The sequence below is a fragment of the Canis aureus genome, chromosome 3, assembly GCF_053574225.1.
Source record: "Canis aureus isolate CA01 chromosome 3, VMU_Caureus_v.1.0, whole genome shotgun sequence".
Classification (NCBI taxonomy): domain Eukaryota; kingdom Metazoa; phylum Chordata; class Mammalia; order Carnivora; family Canidae; genus Canis; species Canis aureus.
Genome location: NC_135613.1, coordinates 54,910,182 through 54,918,799, shown reverse-complemented (window position 1 = coordinate 54,918,799; position 8,618 = coordinate 54,910,182).

Genomic DNA, 8,618 nt, shown 5'->3' with positions numbered 1-8,618 from the left:
TTCTCTTTGTAGGCACCCTTTGGGAAAAGAATGTTCCATATTGTCACTAATATACTACTTAGCATATATCATCACTAATATACTACAAATATACCCCTTTACTAAGAGGTGAAGTGAAAGAGTACTCTTCTTTGGTTTATGATGTTTTCCCACTATGTGAATCAGAGGTTCTCCAGAGAAACAAAACCAGTAAGATGTGTATATATAGGAAGAGATTTATTTCAAGGAAATGAGGAGGGTGACAGACTGGAGACTCAGAAAGGAGTTTGCAGGTCAAGTCCAGAGACTGGCTGCTGGTTCAAGAGAGGGCAGCCTTTGGTTCTATTTAGGTCTTCAACAGATTAGATGAGACCCAGGCACATTACAGAGGGTGTTCTACTCTACTCAGAGTCCATTTAAATGTAAATATCATCCAAAAACACCATCACAGAAACACCCAGAATAATGTCTGACCAAATCTCTGGGCACCCCTTGGCCCTGCCAAGTTGACATATAAGATTAGCCATCACCCTGTATACAGCCTTTTGTATCTGTCCCTGGAATACTTTGTGGCAAGAGTTTTGTAGAAGCAACCACCTTCCTTCACTCTTTTCATGAGTTAGTCATCAACGTTAATCCCTGCATCCGTCCCCAAGAAGCAAGAACTTCCATTTTCCTACATGAAGTATCAAAAATAGTCAAATTCATAGAACCAAAGAGTGGACAGGAGTTGCCAGAAGCTGGCAGAGGGGGAAGAGGGGATGTATTTATCAACAGGCATAAAGTCTCATTTAAGCAAGAAAACTTGGCCCTAGAGATGTGCTCTACAGCGTCGTCCCTACCACCAGCGATTCTGTATAGCACACATAAACATTTAAGAGGGTAGATCTCTGAACAAATTGTCAATTGCTCTTACCACAATTTAAAAAAACTTAGCCAAAGAGGTGGAGGTTTGGGAAGGCCACATGACTTACCTGAGCTTGTACAATGCTGAAGAGGCCAAGACAGAGTCCAGGTCTTCCTGTCTCCACAGCAGACGGCCTTTAAAAAGAAAATTATTTTTTTACTTATTAAGTTGAGAGAAAGAGCAAAAGGGGGAGAGAGAACAAGTAGGAGACGGAGAGAGGCAAAAGGAGATGGGAAGCAGACACCCCGCCGAGCAAGGAATCCACTGCAGGGCTGGATCCCAGGACTGAGAACCCCGGATCATGACTCAAGCCTAAGGCAGGCACTTAACTATTTAAAGATTTTATTCATTCATTCATTCATTCATTCATTCACTCATGAGAGACACAGAGAGAGGCAGAGACACAGGCAGAGGGAGAAGCAGGCTCCCTGTGGGGAGCCCGATGTGGGACTCGATCCCAGGACTCGGGATTATGACCTGAGCCGAAGGCAGGCACTCAACCACTGAGCCACCCAGGCACCCATATAAAATGATATTTAAAGAGATTCTCAGCATGTCAAGTATGACGAGAGAAGGAAGTCAACCTCTATGTATGAGGATGGTGAAGATGCACATGGTAAGCTCTTAAGAGGGAAAACAACAGCATGGTATAGTATGATGCTAAAGAGAGAGAGAGAGAGAGAGAGAGACAGAGAGGAAAGCCATCCACCCATTGACTTGGCTTTTTTTCTTAATTAACTGTATTTCCTTAATTGTATATGTAAGGGCCAGAATTCTGAGAGGCCGTGGAGATTCCATTTTCAATATTATACTTTTCTGTGCAGGACTTGTCTCTAATGAACCTGTGTATTCATTTGGTAGTTATAAAAAGTAAAAAGAAATTGGAAAGTTATAAAATAATAAGATTAATGGACAGAGTTATGTGGGCATTTTGATCAATCTTAGGCAGTTGTAACTCTGGGAAACAAACAAGGGGTGGTGGAAAGGGAGGTGGGCAGGGATGGGGGTGATGGGTGATGGGTACTGAGGGGGGCACTTGATGGGATGAGCACTGGGTGTTATGCTATATGTTGGCAAATTGAACTCCAATTAAAATAAATAAATAAATAAATAAATAAATAAATAAATATCCTAGGCAGTTGTGTTCCTTGGGATGTCTTTGAGGCCACAGCCAGAGCCTTATTTATCTCTGCAATATCTGTAGTGTCTGGAACGTGGTGGGTTCTCACTCGATGCTATTTAAAATAAAACAAATAATAAAGGTTTTTCTTAGGACTGGCTCAAGTTAGCATCCTAGTTTTGTTTCGACTCATTGCTTTCAACTTTTCTTTAGGTCCTTCCTTTTTACTAGTTCACGGTGATCAATTATCCAGAACAAGACTTATCAAGACCCCAGAACCAGGGAGGGAAAATCAGTTGGGTGTCAGAGGCCATCTCTCCTGTCCCTGGGTACCTTTGCCTACAATGCTCTTTCTCACCCTTCCTTACGTGACCCCTGTATTTCAAGCTCTTGATGTGTTCCCCCTAAAAAGATGCTGTGAAATAAGCACAAGATTTGCCCCCATGCTATCAATGACCTTAACGTTGCAAAAGCCATGTAATGGGTCCCACGTCACCCAACCAGTGCGCTGTAGAGGTGGATTCCTTCCGGACCCCTTTGTGTATGCACCTTTGCACATCTGTCTGGCCATGAACCTATCCTGCAAGCCTTTAGAATTCAAAGAATTTCAGACTCAGGCTTTCTCCCCTCAATCCCTATTGGGCTCCCCCTGCCTTTCCAACATCCTCTCATCTCCCCAGTGGTTCTCTCGGTCCAGGGAAGTAAGGCCTCCACTCTCATGGGAGTAACCACCACAGCTCTTTATGTATATGTGCTATAAACAAGACTTTTTAAAAATTATTTATTCATGAGAGACTCAGAGAGAGGCAGAGACATGCGCAGAGGGAGAAGCAGGCTCCCTGCTGGGAGTCTGACGAGGGTCTCAATCCCAGGATCCCAGGTTCATGACCTGAGCTGAAGGCAGACACTCAACCGCTGAGCCACCCAGACAGCCCAAGACTGTTGCTTTTTAACCTATAAAAATTATAAGATGTATCATAAACAGGGAAGTGTAAATGATGTATGCCAACAGTTTTAAAGAAGAAGAAACAAGTAGTCACTTGACCAGCGTACCTGAAGCCCTGCTGCCTCTGCTTGTTCACGTCCCTGCTCCTGCCCAGCACAGAGGGAACCATTCTACTGATTTCTCCTAATCCTCCTCTGGCTTCTCTTTAGAGTTTTATGGCATATGTTTATGCCTAACCTCAAGCTGCCCAGTTGTTCTATCCCAGAAGCTTGTAATGGGGTGATGGACGTTTGGGAGAGTCCATGATCAAGCTCTGAGATTCCATAAATTTAGGGTCAGGTTTGATGTCTCAGTAAATTCAATGGCTCTGACAAGCCAGAGCTGCTTGGGAGCAGAAATAAATGGGTGAAGACAGCCAACAAAGAACAAGAAAATGGGGCTTGGCAGATAAAAAGAATCAGACAAGACACCAGGTGGTGGGGGTAGGGAGAGAGAGAGAGGAATCCCCAGTACTAGAGCCTTTAAGAACACTGGTGATTTGTTTTTGAGAGGGAGAGGGAGAAGGAGGCTCCTCGCTGAGCAGGGAGCCCAACAGGGGGCTCGATCCCAGGACCCTGAGATCATGACCTGAGCTGAAGGCAGACACTTCACCCACTGAGCCCCCCAGACGCCCCCCAGGTTCCTCCCTTATTTATACACCTGGACATTCCCCTTTCGGCCAACAGAGCCCTATGGGGTCCACACCAAACCTCCGCACCGGAGCTCAGCCTTCACAATGGAAGGTCCTTGACTGACTTTTGCCACCAGAGATCCTCCGATACAGCGGCTGGCCAGGGCACACCATGGGGATGGCGGGCATGATCTGGCTCTGCATTTGGAAGCCTTACTCCGTTCTAACATGGGATAAGGCTGGCACTTTGAGGATCATCTCCATCTCCATCTCCATCTCCATCTCCATCTCCATCTCCATCTGCGACCACACTGGCTGTCCCCCTCCCCCCACAAGGGCCCGCTGTGCCATTGACCAGCCACACGACTGCAACTGGCTGAATTATCTGCCCAGCTTTCCGAGCCTCTCCCTCCCTCACCAGGGGAAACAGAACCACAGATATCCCATCTCAGAGGCCCTCTGGGAGCATTGCATGAGGTCGTGCGTAAAAGCGGCTAGTAAGGTGGCAGGTAGACCATAAAGGCTCAGTGTGCGTCACTTCCCTCGTCTTTCCCAGCGAGAATTCTCACTTGTGCACAAAGTTTTACAGCGTAGCCCCATAGATGTACTTCCTCTTCCTTATGATTACCTTAGCCTATCTCAGTATTATTATTATCCTTATTTTCTTCTCTCTAGCTTGCTTCATTGTAAGAATACAGTGTATAATACAGATTTTGTACAAAGTATGTGTTAATTGACTTAATCGGTGAGGCTTTCAGGTCAGCAGTAGGCTATTCGTGGTTAAGTCTGGGGGGAGTCGGGCACCTGGGTGGCTCAGCGGTTGAGCATCTGCCTTCAGCTCAGGGTGTGATCCCTGGGTCCTGGGATCGAGTCCCATATGGGCTCCTTGCAGGGAGCCTGCTTCTCCCTCTGCCTGTGTCTCTGCCTCTCTCTATGGGTCTCTTGTGAATAAATAAATAAAATCTTAAAAAAAAAAAGTCTGGTGGAGTCAAGAGATATATGTAGATTTTTGGGTCTGTGGGGTCAACGCCCCCAATCCCTGTGTTGTTCAAGAGCCAACTATACAAAGAAAGACCATGTTGCTTGCAAAATGTCTTGTAATAATGTTTTCATTTTCAATGGGGAATTGAATTGAATTCCCCAATCTGTCCACCAAAAGCACCCCGCCTCTCCCGCCCTAGGATGGGCACATGGTCTAGGCCTGGGTGATCAGACACCGGGTGGTGATTTCAGTAAGGTCATGTGGCCCTGCGGATGTCAGCACCTTAGTTTGAACTATTGGGAAAGAGTAATCTCTATTTAGATTTCAAGCAGGTAGGGTGTGAGCCTGGAGCTGTTGGTGTCTATCTTGTCCTGATGAAGGGGTGAGTCTGTTGAGAGTGAAGCTCACCAGTGGAATATGCTTCTGAGAGATGGAAAAAACAAACAAACAAACAAAAACAAAACAAAACAAAAAACAAAAAACAACCCCCCCCCCCCCACACACACACACACCCAGAAACAAGCAAAAAGGCTGAATCCTGGTGGCATGGAACCATTTGGTTGCCTGGATCTAGCCATGCCTGAAATAGGATTTCCAGTTACTTAGATGAGTAGATGTTTGAGTTGACTTTATGCCACATGTAACCCCCAAAGTCATTACTGGACTCTCAAGGATTTAAAGTAGTAATGAGGGTGAGAGGCCCAGGACAACCAGGGTGGCTCACTTTGGCTCTTGTGTCTCCACCAGCTTGCCAATTATTCTCAAGTCGGAGAAGACCGTCTGATTTCAGGAAGAGTGAGGGAGGCCAAGTGGCTGCTGGTAGGGCTCTTCCTGGCTCAGGAGACCATATCTGCCTGGTTGCTGCTGGGTGGCTGCCCTGGGGTCCATCCTCCTGCCCTGGACCCGGCCTGCCATGCTGATGGCTCCTCCTCCAGGGCTCCAGGCCTGGTGTTTCTGACCCTCCATCCTCAGCCCTGCCCCTCGCAGCCAACTTCTCTGCTGATGACACTGAGCACATTTGCTCTGGAATATTCTGGAGGCCATAGTTGAACCCTGGAGGACTTTGTTTTGGTGTCTGAAATCCCCACTAGCAATTTTGGAACAAGTAGGGCCCTCTGATTAGATGCTACTGAATCCTCTGATGACATACAGAGCTAGTAGTTGTTGGGCTCAGGAAGCAAGCACACCTCCAGGGATGCTTGTGCCTCCTTGATAGATTGGCCTCTTTCCCTCTGGGTCTTGACTTTCCCCAGGGGCCTCACAGATATCTTCTGGGCAGTGGCTGGCAAGCAAGATCCTTGGCTTGTAGCTCTAGCGTTCTGGTCTGTGTTTGGGGCATTCTCCCTGTGTGTCTGTCTTCACACGGCTTTCATCTTTTTTTTTTAAATTATTTATTTATTCATAAGAGACCCAGAGAGAGAGGCAGAGACACAGGCAGAGGGAGAAGCAGGCTTTCTAGGGGGAGCCTGATGCAGGACTCGATTCCAGGACCCCGGGGTCACTTTCTGAGCCGAAGGCAGATGTTCAACCACTGAGCCACCCAGGCACCCCAGCTGTTGTCTTATAAGGACAAATGTCATGTTGATTTAGGAGTCTGACCTACCCGAATGTGACCTCATGTTAATTAGGTACATCTGCAATGACCCTATTTTCAAGCAAGGTCACGTTTCTAAGGTGCTAGGACTGGAGAGGAGGGTAGGGGTATTGGGTTAGGGCTTCAATATGTATTTTATGGGGAACCACAGATCTCCCTACAACATGGGTATCACAGAGCGGCAGGGTGGGGGGTGTTTCACGGAGGGACTAGTTATAGAGAGGTGTCCAGGGTAAAGGGAGGCCAGCAAGAGATGATGACGCACCCAGGGCTTCATGAGCCAGGACCCGTGAACGCCCTGAGATCCAAGGAACCAGGAAAAGGAGCAGCTCCAGAGTGTAACCCAAGGGGACCCTCTCAGGGGGTGGGGGTTGCATAAGTGATCTGGGTGGGGGTGTGAGGACCTGGGGGCCTTACTACGGCAGCCTCATCCCTTCCTGCCAGCTCACCTCCCACGGTGGAGCCCCATCAGTAGCCACAACGACAGGGCGGGGGCTGCTGTCCACAAAGGTGGCCTCCTGGAGCGTGGACAGGGAGAGGGGCCAGGTCTGGAGGCTGTCGGCCCCCCGCCCCTCCCACGCGTCTCTCCTGTGCTGTCTTCCTGCAGCCACATTTTGCGTGGCCCCCATAGCTCTAAGTGACACACCCTCAAAGTTTCTTGTGCTCTGAGAAGTGCCCAAATGTCGAGTGCTTCCCAGGGTATGTGGTCGCTTTTTGTCTCCGCTTACTTTTTTTTTTTTTTTAAAGATGTTATTTATTTATTCACGAGAGACACAGAGAAAAAGAGGCAGAGGGAGGAGCAGGCTCCCCACGGGGAGCCCAATGCGGGACTCGATCCCAGGACCCCGGGGTCACGCCCTGAGCCCAAGGCAGATGCTCAACCCCTGAGCCCCCCAGGCGCCCCTCTCTCTGCTTCCTTATGCTTCTCTGCTTTTCCGTATTTTTAACATTTGGTCGACACTGGCTGGGGGCGGGGGAGGGGCGGGGGGCGCCCAGGAAGCCGCCCCCACCTCTCCTAGCGTGGATTGCTGAGGGCTGCCTCCCGCCCTGCAGTGTCCCTCTGTGGTCTGGGATGGTCACTGGCTTCCGCGAAGTCCGAGCAGGGTCACGGGGTGGGGGGTGTGCTCGCTGGAGACTGGGAACTGCGTGGGATTTTGCGGGATTACACCTGTGCGGGGCGGGGACTCCGCCGAAAGTACCTGGAGGATGGGCTCGGGCCCACAGTGACACCTGGTGGCCACTCCGCATAGCGCACGGCACTTGCCCCACTCCGCCGCTTATTACAATTGTTCCCCCTCTGGTGGAGAGATACCCCATCGCCAGAGGGCAGCAGGGCCCGCGTGGACTCAGGGGCATCTGAAAGGGAATCGGGGGCGTCCAGCCAGAGGGCGACCAAAGTACAGAGACAGGAAATTCAACTTTAGAGCATCTGGGGTGCCCCCAGCCAGTCCTCCTACAGGGCCCTGACCTCATCGTCTGCAGGGCAACCAGTGGGCAGGGGGACATCGGAGCAGACCCACCACACGGGAGGTCCTTCTTCCTGCCTCATCAATCCACATGGCTTCTCTGGGGGAGTCCCAGGGTCTGAGGTCTGACCCCCGCTTTGGAGTCCTCGTGGCTCTGTGTGGTGTAGATGCTCTCTCCCTGTCCATCACGTCCCCACCTGCCATCTCCATAGAACTCACTTAAAGGAGGCAGAGTCCTGAAGGGAGCAGGTCAGGACCTGAAGCCTGGGTCTGGGCGGTGGCCAAGCTTGGCCGGGGGCGCAGCCCCGATGCCTCCCAGCACTGGCTGCCTGTGGCCCTGGCTCCCGCACTTCCTGTCCTGAAGCTGCATCTCTGTCTCTGTCTCTGACCACAAGTCGGCTTTCAAGCATTTTCCTGCCCCCGCGCCCCACCTGCAAGCCCCCACTAGTACTGGCCTGAGCACCGCTCTAGCACCTGCTCCCCCAACTACAGTAACAAAATCTCCCCCAAGGACAGAAGACTGACTCTCGGCCTGCCCTGCCTGCTGCTTCGCTGACCCTCCTAAATTCTGACACCACATCCTGATCATCGACCTTACAGGGTGGGCTGGGTTCCATGGTGATCACGCGACTCTGGGCATTTCACTTTGTAGATTCTGGTTTAAACACAATTGTCAGGGTGCCTGGCGGGCTCAGGGGTTGAGTATCTGCCTTCATGAAGCTCAGGGCATGATCCCAGGGTCCTGGGATCGAGTCCCACATCGGGATCCCTACATGGAGCCTGCTTCTCCCTCTGTGTCTCTGCCTCTCTCCCTGTGTCTCTGATGAATAAATAAAATCTTAAAAAAAAAACCCACCTGCTTATGTGTACAGTATATATATCAATTTTGTAAATGGCTTGGGTCTGGGGTAAGGGGACACTTGGGCCCTCTTTCATCTCTAAATATTAGAAAAG